The 13,613-nt window shown below is 37.8% G+C and overlaps 1 pseudogene; it reads left to right on the top strand.

Moving 5' to 3' along the window:
* Window positions 1-595: 595 nt before the first annotated feature.
* On the top strand, window positions 596-1,527 carry LOC130829729 (developmental pluripotency-associated protein 2-like; annotated as a pseudogene).
* The last annotated feature ends 12,086 nt before the right edge of the window (window positions 1,528-13,613 follow it).

Genomic DNA, 13,613 nt, shown 5'->3' on the forward strand with positions numbered 1-13,613 from the left:
TTTCAATCTGCTCTTGTTACACATAACAGAGGCATGTCTCATAGAACAATGTATGAACATTTTAAAATACTATGATCCAAATACACTAAAGCTGAAACAAGCATATGGAGGCTCATATGAGAAACTATCCACAACACATATTCTTATTTCTATGGGGGGAAATGTTCTGTGATTTTTCAAAACTACCAATTTGCATATTGGATTGGCTTTAATAATGACAATGTTTCAATTTGCATTTAAATCCTATTCTTATAAATATTCTTTAACATATATTATGTGATTTTTCTTTTCCCTTTTGTGTTGGCCTCAACTTAGAATAGATTTACAATCGTAAGCATGTTTTCCTTACCTTGCTTGTATCAAAGATTTTTAAGCCATCCCAGGAACTGAACTCTTGGAAAATGTTATTGTAGGTCTCACATATCTACTTTTAAGGAAAGAAACAGTGGAAGTTTTAATTCTAGAATGTACACTATGATGTCAGGAATCCTCTCATGATGACCTCAAGTGCTTTGGACATTGTTATTGAAAAAGGATGCCTTTGGCAGATATCCTTAACATTGCCGGCTCTGCCTTTCTTTGAGAATTTCTAGAAATGGCACACTCAAGTTATGAGAAAAATTTCTTTGAAGAGGCTTTAGATGAAGATGTGATTCTTACACTGGTTCCAGCTAATGAGAAAACTGTTGAAGACCATCAACAGGAAACAGGTGTTTCTTCAACTTCAGAAGTCAAAGTGGAGCCACTAAGTCCAAATGATCACGTTCATACTCCCCAAACAAATGAACAATTCAAAGCTTGCTGAAAATCTAGTTGTAGTAAACCAATTTATCCCTTGCCAACCATGTTGCCTCCAGTTAACAATGTGAGCTGGAACACTTTGCAGAAATGAAGCCAGCAACTTAATCTGAGTACCAATGGTCAGAAAATAGAGGTTTATCTGAGACTCCAAAAACACGCTTATCCTGAAAAAGATCAGTATATTCCTGAATCATCACAGGAGGCCAGATTGCAGTCATGTTCAAGGAAACACAAGGGAGCAAGCGTTCGGAAAAGGAAAATGAGAGCAAGGAAAAGACTAACATGGTTGAAGTGATAACTTCAGCTCACGAAGCCATGTTGGCAGCATGGTCAAGAATTGCTGCAAGAGCCATTCAACCTAAGACTGTGAATTCACGGCCCCTTCCTACCTCTGCTGAGTCCTTTCTGCCCCAAGCCTCCGGTGTCTGGTGGTGTGTGGTCCATGGCAGACCACTCTTGACAGACACAGAAGGCTGGGTTCGCCTGCAGTTCCATGCAGGTCAGACCTGGGTGCCTGACACTCCCAGGAGGATGCTCTCTCTCTTCATGTTACCTGCGTGCACTTTCCCATCCCCAGACCTAGAAGGTAACATGTTATGCCCTGAATGTGCTAAGAGGAATAAGAAAATTATGAAAAGATTAATTGCAATGGGGAAGAGGAAGAAACCTGGTTTGGACACACCAACCTCATTGCTTTTAGATGGGCCATGTCTTAATACAAAATAAATGGTTGCCAGAGGTGAAGAGCTGGGGGAGGGGGGGTGAGTGAAATGGGTGAAGGAGGGTAACTGTATGGTAATAATAGTAAATAGACTTATCACGGTCTATTAATTTTGCAGTGTACACAAATGTGGAATTACTATGTTGTACATCTGTGACATATTATTGTATACCAATTTTACCGCAATTAAAAAAAAAGTTTGTTAGAATTCAAAAAAATAAAAATAAAAATGATGCCTTTGAGATCCTTGGTTATCTCTGCCTGTGACACGATTATTTAGTCTTGATGACTGTGTCCAAGAAAAACGAGACCGAAGAAAAAAATGCTGACAAGTTAATAACAGGAAGAAGTTCAGGCAACGGTAAGATTAATCATAACAGTGATATGATTGTCATACTGAGTGAAGTAAGTCAGACAAAGACAAATATCATATGATATCGCTTGTGTGTGGAATATAGAAAAATGGTACAAATGAACCTATTTACAAAACAGAAATAGAGTCACAGATGCAGAAAACAAACTTATGGTTACCAAGGGGAAAGAAGAGGGAAAGTGATAAATTGGGAGATTGGGATTGAAATACCAATACTACTATACATAAAACAGAGAGCTAATAAGAACCTACTGTAGAGCACAGAGAACTCTACTCAATACTCTGTAATGACCTATATCTGAAAAGAGTCTAAAAAAGAGTGGATGTATGTATATATATATAACCGACTCACTTTGCTGTACAGCAGAAACTAACACAACACTGTAAATAAACCATATTCCAATAAAAATTAATTTAAAACATTTAAAAATAACAAGAATCCTTACCCAGAAGGTTAATGGAGCATTTTCTTTCTCATGTTAACAGGCTGAGGTACTCACTCCAGTAGTCTTTATATTTCTGAGAGAAGAAGCTACATGAATATGAACTTGGTTTAAATAATGACCTAGTAATTATGGTAATTAACTAAATCTCTTAAAAAGCTGGGTTATTTACTTCATTTTCTCTTTCACCCCCAAAGTAGCTGACTACATCATTACTATTCCAATGTTTGCCTGAGAAGGGCTGCTGAGGAAGGTGCTACAAGCGGAGATGAGCTCTTGGAAACTCCAGACCACAGAGCATCACTTGCTCCCACAGCCATCCAGAGCTGGACTGAGAGGTGACTTCCTTCCCCAAAGCTCTCATAATAATGAAATACGTTTTCAGTCTGTGATCTTAAAGAAAAGGCCCTCACGGGCAAATTCATTTGTCAGTGCAAATTTCAAACTCGGTCTGATAAGATTCTTTTAGATCATGAAACCATCAAAAATAAAGAAACAGTGCCACCATGATTTACATATCACCTTCCCACTGTGTCTCCATCTTAGGATGTACCTCTCCCCATCTGAGTGTCTTCTGCTCTCTAATCAAAAGAAACTCTGTGATTTCAGGTCAGCCTTTGAAATGAAATCCCAGAATGCTTTGATTTGAAACTATTTTTATGTTTACTGTGGAAGAAAGCTCTGAAAAGGTGGCCAATTTGCTTTTGTGACAAACAACCCCCCTCCACCATCCCCCCCCCCACCATTCTCATCATATATTCTGATATCTGTACTGATACCTGTTGAAATAAACCTAATCATCACATCACAGGGTGATTTTTAGGTACATAAAATGTGCAATATACTTGTACATTTACAGACAGATTTTAATAAAAGTCCAGTGATGTATTTTTTTCATTTCAAAAACTCAAAATAATCTGCAAAACAACTCTTAAGGAAGAAAGATTACCCTCAATTTTTCAGATTAAAAATACAAAGCAGACTGAGTTCAAAGTGGTTAAATACTCTGTTAAAGATACTCTAGCTAATAAGTAGTAGAGCTGGGAATGAAATATTGTCTTATATAATGGACATTTTAAAATTAAGTATTTACTACACTAATATAATTTCTTAATATCTCTCACTAGAAATGTTCGTTAAAAGCAAATTACTGTCGTAAAACCCAATAAATCCAATTTTCATAAGATGACACTGAGTTTATCTTGATTTCTAGATTTGAATTTAAATATTTCTAAGAGGTGTTTTTATCACACTAGTGTTTTATTTAACCAGGAGGCTAGACAAAGGCAAACTAATTTACTTTCCTTCAGGTTAACTGGACTGCAATCAATTTTGCTCAAGTTTTCTCACCTGAGCAAATTTATTGATCCAAAATTAAATGTGATTCATAACTTTTTTCATCTATCTTCAAACATTATGACAAGGAAGTTGCACTATAACTTAAAAGCATTTCTTTCTACTCCTATTTCTCCAATTAATGTGATTTGCATGGAAACAAAAATGCTTCAGCAGAAAACTTTGGAATAGCTATTGTAGTATTTACATATGCAAATAGATGACAGATAATAATTTTTAAATATATGAATTGTTAATTGGGTAATATTATGAAAATTACATTTTTAGAGTCAATAAAATGCACACACAGATGTGTGTTTCTAATTAATCTGTGCTGGATAAATTCCTTAGTATTCTCTACATGTGCTCTCAGTTATTTGGTAATTTTTATCCTAATAAAAAATTAAGTATAGTTGTCTATCATAATAAAAGACTAAAGCAATATATAATATCGTACATTCCTTTTATATTTCACACATTTAAATGAAGACATGGAGTATATTATTTATACTGTCAGCATGATATATGTGTCTTTGACAAATTTAATCGTCCATCCTGATTTTGCCCTTATATCCGTATATATGTATCATTAGAAACATGAAAAGTTCCCTAAAAGGGGGGGAGGTTTAAGTTGAAAACAGATTTTTTTGGTTGGTAACCAACCATTCTTTTTTGCCTGCTTTATATTCTTTTCATACCTTCAACACTCACCTAACAGTGTAAGAGATCTCACACCTTTATTATTTCATAATAATGCTGTATTTTGTTGAACATTCTAGCAGGTATAAGTATATAAAAATCCATTAAACATAAATACACCAAATCTTTTGTTAGTTGAAATTCTGTAGGGAAAAAATGCTAAGTGCCATAGATCATTAGTATCCATATAGCACATATGACAACTTGTATTTGTTTATATTTTTTTATGGAGTGTCTCCTGCATTAGACCACTAGTGCTATTTGATAGGGATCTTGTTGATTTTATTTATGAACAGACATCCAGCACTTACAATTCAGAGAGACTTAACAGCTGAATTTCAGTAAATGTATTATTAATAAATGAATTTTTTTACTGATATAATTGTTTAGGAATTCAATATGCATCATAAACACTATAATCAGCATCAAGTACTAAACTTCATGGGAGTAGAATTCATTTTTTACTAGACATTTGCTGCTTTATTATTTTATTTTTTACTCAAAACGTATGCTTCAATTGATTGAATGCCATGCTGTAGTTGCATTGTTCATCTTGAAGAGAGTAATTTTTCCTGGTACAAAATACAGAACAATCTTTTCCTCTGTATTTTTAAACCAAGTAAAGCACTATGTAATGAGTGGAGGCAGATGGGTGAGAGTGACCTGAAGATTGAAAACGAGGTGGTGCTATGGCCTGAATTGTGTCCTGACCCCCAATACCTCAGAATGTGACTGTATGTGCAGATAGGCCCTTTAATGAGGTAATTAGGTTAAAATTTGGCTGTCAGTGTAGACCCAAATAAAATCTGACTGGTGCCCTTATTAGAAGAGGAAATTTGGAGACACAGAAGAGATATCAGGGATATGAGCTTTAGAACTGCTTCAACAGAATTTTTTCTTTTATATATTTTATTTCCTCACCTTAACATCAATGTAAAATCTAATAAATATCATCTTCAAAATGTATATTTCTCTAAACCCAGTTACTACCCCCAAATTGTAAAGCTGCTTTTACATAAGGCAGTTTTCTAAAAACAGAGGCGCTTATCCTTCACAAAGCATGAATAACTCAATTAGAATTAGCTCACTGATTGGAATGAGCAGCAACTTTGTTATAATTAAGAAACAGAAGTATCCAAAGTGAAAAAAAAAAAACTTTAAAAAAATTCTCAATCCAAAAACCCAGTATACAATTTGATACCGAATTCTCTCCCAATAATTCACCAAATCACATCAGTGCTAATATCGATATACAACCCAAATTGAAACAGTTTCAACTTTACACCTACTTCACTGCTACCGCCAGTCTGTGCTTCTATCATTTTTCACTTAGACTACTACAAAAACCTCATTTCTCATCTATTTTTCACCCACACCCCACCCTACATAAAATTCTTTCTCCATTCATCAGGTAATATTACTTAAACAGGAATACAATTATTCCCTTACTTATTCAAAACCATAATAATTTCTCATTTTAGAATAAAAAAAATCTTAACTGCATGAAATGTGAGATCATAATGAATTGGTTCCTGCTGTGGTGCACTGAAGACAGAAATATTCTTAGTACTCTCTCTCTCCTTTTGCAATATGTTTTGCAAATCCTCCCAGAAAGGGGTAGTCTATTTCCTCACCCCATAAACCTGGGTTGGCCTTGTAACTTACTTTACACAATAAATAGAAGGCAGCATGAGTTAGTGTGTGATAGTATCACACTGACAACATGACAGGCCTTGCAAGTTTCAGTCTCTCTCCTGGACCCCTACCTCTGTCGTAAACACGTGCCTGAGTTAGCCCAAAGCAGGATGAGAAAGCACGTGAAGATATGAGTCATCCCAGTGGAGTCTGTCCTGAACCAACTAGCCCCCGGTGACAGGAGATGAGTAGTCAAGCCCAGCGGAGACTGACTGACCTAGCCCTAGAGATTCCTGTGAAATAACAGAGTTGACGTGTTCTGCAGCAACGCCTAATTGACACACCTGTGTACCTTTCCAAGCTCATTTCCTACCAATGGCTGTCTCTACTTTTTCTCTAGCCTCAATAGCCTTCCCTGAAGTCAAGCCTCCAGGTTGTGTCTGGGATTTGTATCTGCTGTTTCCTCTATCTGCAGTGCTCTAACAGGAGGTTTTTTTCATGGATTTTTCTCCCTTTCTTCTGTCTTCTAGTCATATTTCATCCCCGCAGAGAGAGCTTTATAATCATTATCCGTTTTCCCTCATCATGCTATTTTTTTTCCTGTAACAATTATCCCTACCTTATATAGACTGTTTATTTTTTCATTTTTCTCCATACTAGGATGCAAGTTCATTGAGTACAGGGATTTTTTTTTTTTTTTAAATAGTGAGAGGTTAAAACTGCCTGGTACATGCCCTCAATGAATAAATCAAAGAAAACTCTGCATTTAAAGAAATGATATATTTGCATATTTAAGAACTATGTATTGAAGACACTATATTATTTAGTAAAAAAAAAAAAAAAAGAATAAATCCTATGTTCTTTTGAAATATCTCCACATAAGAATGTTAGCTCAAAAAAGAACTCCACAGAAAATTCCCTTATTACCAAAGACAGCTATGACAGATTGGAAAAAAAAGCATCGTTCTCCTTTCTCAGATTTGAGCTGACCCTTTAAAAATCATGCAGAGACACATCAAAATTCTTGATATCGGCGTTGGCATGAATGGGGCCATCACATTCCAGAAAAATAGTTTGAATAAATATGTAACTGAATGCTTATCAGTATTTCAAAACATACTGTTTTAAAGCAACTCACAACTACTGATGCCACATAGATGACTGCTCCCTTATTCTTAAAAATGAGGTGCACCAACATTAAAAAAATAAATAAATAATTAAAATATAAAAATGAGGTGCAATGCACCGTAGGCATTCAGCCAACAGATCCCAGAGATCACCTGGGACGCAGAGTCTGAAACAGACGTGGGATCGCCTCACGCGGGCAGTAAGCTTCACGGGGCAGCAAGTATCCACTTGCTCCTACTTTATACGAAAAGGACGGCGCTGCAGACACACAACAGTAGGTTTCAGCAAGGCTCCCTAGGAATGGGCAGTGATGGTCTCACTGACTACTTACAGAAGCCTCTAGACTCCACGTCCCCAGGCACCTCAACTCTCCCAGGAATGCCAGGTTTATGACCCTATAGCTCCAGGTAAGGATGTGGGCCCAGCTAAGGAACATGTCAAATTGTGTCTTAGCGAGGTTTCACTGCAGTGTTTTTTTTCCCTCAATACCGTGTAGGTATGTGCCTTACATTAAAGGTTAAGGAGACAGAGGTATAATTGTTTTCATTCTTCTGTGACAACAAAAAAAAAAGGAAAATGTTTTTTAAAACAAACATACGAATTGAGTTTACGTTCTGTCCTGAACCCAATGACCACACCAAATACAAAAAGGAGTGAAAAAAACACGTGGCAGTTTCCACAGGGAAACCGTCAGGAAGCATTAGTTAAATCCATGTCACCTGTAACCTGCCTTCACGAATCCAGGTTGTTTTTTTTTTTTTTTTTTTGGCACACGGTCTTAGTTGCTCCGCGGCATGTGGGATCTTCCTGGAGCAGGGATCGAACCCGTGACCTCTGCATTGGCAGGCGGATTCTTAACCACTGCGCCACCTAGGAAGCCCTCCAGGTTGGTTTTTTTTGTTTTTTTGTTTTTTGGTTTTTTTTTGGAAGATTCCTGCAGTTTTTATTTTATTGGGAAATAGTATTAATCCCCCAGGTTGTTTTTTAACTGTCTCTACAAAACGCTCACCTGTTCTCCAAGCAGCACGCAACCCAAACAAGGAGACATGGGCCTCGGTTGTCCTCCAGGAGCTTGGACTCAGCTGTGTCCAGTTTGAGCTCATCCGGTTAAGACCGGATAGTACGCGCCCTACTACTGGGCATGCGCGAGTGCCCGCTGGGTGACCTTTTGACGTCAGAGGGCCCCAAGCTCCACCCACAGCTCGTGCTCTCACTGCCATTTTTTAATGTGCAGAGGTCCCCGGCTTAGTCACGCCTGCGCAGAACTACGATTATTGCGCCGTTTTCCAGTCACTTCTCCCCACCCTCCCCATGCTCAGACCGCCCCGCCTCCTCATCTTATAAATACTTCTAACCCCTTGCCTTCCGGGAGGGGGAGGTGTGGCTTGTTCTCAGGCCTCCTCATTTGTGAATAAACCTTCTCTTTGCTGCGTGTTAGGCAAGTGAACCTGGTTCTGTAACAGTATCAAGACTCAACGACCGACTAGATATAATTAACCAACACGAGAGGACTTGGGTAGAAAAGCAGATTTGAGATTAAGATATTGAATTTCATAATTCAAAATGATATGGAATTTTAAATGCCGGTAGGATACATGGAAAGGGAAGTTCAGTGGACAATTGTTCTTGAATCTCACTGCTGTGCATTTAGACTAGAGATTAAAGGACAGGGAACCATCTCTGTTTATAGTTGTAAATACAGGATAGATTAACCCTAGAGAGAGGGCAGAGCCTGACTGCAGGGTGGGGGCTGGCGCCTTATTTGAGGGGCTGAAAAGTGCATGGGATGAAGAAATGGAAGCAGCAAACGTAGGCTCCTCGTTTAAGAAATTTGGTAGTGAAGGAGGGAGAAGAAATACTCGGTAGGTTTTTGGAGTAAGATGAGGTGCAGTTTTTGTTTCCTTGCTGTATACAAAGGAAATTTCTATAAAATCTAAGGAACCTTGCGTTTAGAACTGTATCTTTGGAAGCCTAGCAGTCATCACACCCATTGCTTACAATCTCAGGAAGGTTGCACTCAAACCTAAAACTCATAGCAGCATCTTACTTGTTTCTTCCTTGTTGTAAATACCAGAGGTGGGGCATAGCCTAAAGGTAGGGCTGGGAATTGCAGCTTTGAATACAAGGGAAAGTGGTCTAAAAAAAAACCATCACAAGTATGTTAGTTGGACTAATAGACACTTGGAAATTTCTACGTTTACTTCTCCGAGCCTCTCACCGCAGGCAACCTTCACCCATTGTTACCAACCTGGCACGGTGATTTTCAGTCTGTGAAGCACATTAAGATCAAATGAGAAGCTTTCTAAAAAATAGCAATGCCCCAACCTCCTTCTCCTCCTCTCTATTCCATGATTATTGTCTTAATTCCAGCTCTCATTTTCTCAAACCTGGATAACAAAAGCAGTCTCTAAACATTGCTTCCTGAATCCCAAATCTCAAAACCTCAGCTCCATAGAGTCCCCAGGTAAAAAATTCAAAAGGAGAATATGATCTTGTTACATCCCTGTTGAAAACCTTTTAATAGCTTTTTATTTCCTTTGGTTGATACATTTATTTTATCTTCAATTATTCATTCTCCTAAGATCTCCCTTTCTTTATGTAGATCGAGTTTCTGACCTATATCATTTTCCTACTCTTTGAAGAGCTTCTTCTAACATTTCCTGCAAGGCGGGTCTACTGGCAACAAATTCCCTCAACTTTTGTTTGGTTGAAAAAGCCTGTATTTCTCCTTCAGTTTTGACGAATAATTTCACAGGGTACAGAAGTCTAGGTTGCTGGGGTTTGTTTTGTTTTTCAACACTTTAAATGTTTCAATTCACTCTCTTTTTGCTTGCATGGTATCTGAGAAGTTGGCTGTAATTTCTTGGCTGCTGGGGGCTAAGATGTTTTTCCCCCTCTAGCTTCTTTCAAGATTTTTTATGCTTGATTTTTTGAAGTTTGATATGCCTAGGTGTAGATCTTGGGCTTTTGTCTTGGAGTTTATCCTCAATGTTCTCTGAACTTTCTGGGTCTGTGGGTTGCAGTCTAACATTAATCTGGAGAAATTCTCTGTCATTTTGGCTTCAAATATGGTTCTGTTCCTTTCTTCTTACACACACGGTAAACATTTTGTAGTTATCCCACAGTTCTTGGATATTCTGAGGGTTTATTTCCATTTTTTTTTTCTCTTTGCAATTTTAGAAGTTTCTGCTGTCTCCCTCTAGCTCAGTCTTTCCTTAGCTGTGCCCAGTCTACTAATGAGCCCATCAAAGACATTCATTTTTGTTAGTTTTTTTGATCTTTCCTAGTCTGATAATTCCAATATTCCTGCCATATCTGACTCTGATTCTGATGGTTGTTCAATGTCTTCAAACTATGTTTTGCTTTTTGGTATGCCTTGTAACTTTCTGTTGAGAGATGGAAAGATGTACTGAGTAAAAGGCAGGGCTGTAAATGGACCTTTAGTAGTGATAAGATGTGGGGGGAGGGGAAGTCTTCTTTGGTCCAATCATTAGGTCTTAGTCTTTTGATGAGCCCGTGCCCCTGTTCTGTGAACTTCGAAAATACATCTCAGTTTTTTCACCCACCAACCCCACCCACACCCTCTTTGAGGTGGACAGAATGGCTAGAGATGGCCGAGTTGTGTGTTTCCCTTCTTCTGGATAGATTAGGATCTGATAAATATCCAGCAGGTTAAGCTTTGCTAAAGTATCAGTAGTTTCTGGGGAGGAAGGGTCTTGTTAAGATCAGAATGCTCTGGTGTATTTCAAAGTGGTTCCTCTACCCCTCCTTCTTCCAGGAGCAGAAGGGGGTTTTTCTTCATCATTCACTGGGAGGATCTGGTAGAGCTCCCTCATATAAAATTCACAAGTGTGGGGCCCCTGGTGATTGCATCCTGCCAGAGTCTTTCTCTATGTTACTTGTCCACCCAGAGCCTCCAGCAGTTCCTCAATTGCAGTTCAGGTTTTCCTCTCCCAGCACTGCTTTCCAGGTAGATTTCTTCTTATGGGTTTCCACTCCAGTAAGTTGTGATTGTCTATATCTGCCTGTCTCTCTCCAGTTATTGAAGCAACAGTTTGTGCTGTGACCTTACTTCTCTCATGGATCTAATAAGTTATTAATGTTTCAAATTGCTCAGCTTTTTACTTGTTAGGATAGGGTGGCAACTTCTAAGCGCCTATTTTGTGATATAATAATAAAAGATTATTTTTCTTTTAGTATATATTCGTTTACATTCCACTTTTCCCTATTCTGGATCATGCCCAGTTTTTAAAAGCAAGTGTTACAATGAAATATTTAGCATTAATTTATGATGAATTAAAGACAGTTGTAGTTTCCTTCACATTTTCTTTTAAGCAGTAGGATCCATTCCACCTGTCCTCAAATCTGGAGTGGCCTGAAACAACATATTGTGGAAGTGATATTGTCAGTTCTGTTTCCAAAATTTAAGAGGACTGGGAGTTTCTGTCTTGTTCTCTCAAGGTGTTCAGCCACCATATAAGATATCTGACCATCCCGCTGAAGAGTTTATATGAAGAAGCTCAGAAAAAGGAGAGTAGCTCAGATTCATCCAGCCTCCCTGTTATCCGCAAAAGGGGTCAACATACAAGAGACGCTATCTCAGATCTTGCAGACCATCAGCAAAATGCCAGGTGACCCCTGTTAACACCACTTGAAGCAGAAGATTCACTCAGCTGAGCCCAATCAAAATTGCTGATACACAATTTCACAAGATATAAAATGGTTGTTATTTTAATATACTAAATTTGGGGGTGGTTATTAGGAAGAATTGGGTAATAGGAACCATATCCCTTTAGTCTAGCCCATTGGGCTGCCTCGTTACAGCCTGGCTGGGGGGGAGCGTGGAAGTCTAGGCTCCCCAGTGCTGCAGGCTCAGGTTAGGGTGGTGCCTCAGCTCCTTTTGCAGTGCTTATCTGGAGTAATGCAGTTATTGTATGTTTTCTGTCTACCTAGGAAGTCCCTTTCCTAGTCCTTTATCTAGAGAGAAGCTGACTTTCTTGGGTCTTTATTTTATTTACACTCATTGGCATTTCTGGTTTGCTGGCTTTGTCTCCGAGTCTTGGGATATATATGAGAGGAAGAAAAGAAAAAAAAAAAAAAATGAAACCCAGAGAATTCACCATGACATTTACTGGGTCCCAAGGACCTGGCTTGCCACCGTTCAGGGTTGTCCTCTTCTCTCCACTTTTCAGAGTCCTCTTGTGGTTGTTCTATATATAAACACCCAGAGCTTTTACCTACACTTAATGGGAGGAAAAGGGAAAATTATATCTACTCCATCTTCCCAGAAGTGGTGGTCAGAGGTGATGTCTTTCAACTGATGTATTTAAATGGTTATATTTAAATGTTTAAATTCTTGGACTTAGGAGTACCTTATTTTTTGTTGTTTTCTCCTCTGTTTTTCATTTCTGATTTGCCTTTTATATCTTTTATACTGCTGAAATATTTTAAATTATATTTTAATTTATTTTTTTAGTATATTTTTGTATATTTTTAGTACTCTAAAATACAGGTAACTTTCCACAGTGTTTTATAATTAAGATTTTCTCAATTTAAATAATATTTTTGATAGTTGCATTACATCTATATATATTGAAAATGCCACTAGACACTATTACAATTTTTCCTTTTGAAGATAGTCATATCCACACAGATATTTACAATTTCCATTGGACTTCTCTCACTCCTAAAGTTCTATATTTCCCTCTGGTATAATTTCCTTTGGCCTGCAGAACTTCTTTTAGCATTTCTTCTAGAGCAGCTCTTCTAGTGATGAATTTTTAATTTTCTTTCCTCTTAGCATGTCTTTATTTTGCCCTCATTCCTAAGTGATTTTTATGCTTATTACAGAAATTATGAGTAAGCAATTTATTTGGCTGGCTCAGCATTTTACAAATGTTCTACTTGTCTTCTGACCTCCATTGTTTCTATGGAGAAATTCTCGGTGACTGACATCATTGTTCCCTTATATCTAATATGTAATTTTTCTCTCTTTTCAGGATTGTCTTATTTATGTTTTGTTTTTTAGTCATTTAGTTATGATGGGTCTGGACATTTTAAAAAACTGATCCTGTCTGGGTTTTATCTGTTTCTTGATTTTTAAAATGTACTTCTTTTCATCAAGTACTTTTTCTGCAGCAATATCATTCTTCTCTCCTAATGGGACCTCAAGCTCCACCTCCAACTTCACTATAGATGCTCTGTATATCTTTCTTCACTGTATATGCTCTGTATATCTCTGTGTATCCTCTCCTTATAAGTCATTGGATTTAGAATCTTCCCTAAACCTTTATAATCTCATCTTAATATGGTTACATCTGCAAAGTCCCTATTTCCAAATGAGGTCACACTTTGAGATTCTGGGTGGACATGAATTTGGGGAGGGCACTGTTCAACTAAGGACACCTTCTTGATCTCCTTCCTCTTTAACGCACCCCAAATACTTCCCAGTCCCAGGAGAGGGAGAAAGAAAAAAGAT

The sequence above is a fragment of the Hippopotamus amphibius genome, chromosome 10 (genome assembly GCF_030028045.1).
Source record: "Hippopotamus amphibius kiboko isolate mHipAmp2 chromosome 10, mHipAmp2.hap2, whole genome shotgun sequence".
NCBI classification, from domain to species: domain Eukaryota; kingdom Metazoa; phylum Chordata; class Mammalia; order Artiodactyla; family Hippopotamidae; genus Hippopotamus; species Hippopotamus amphibius.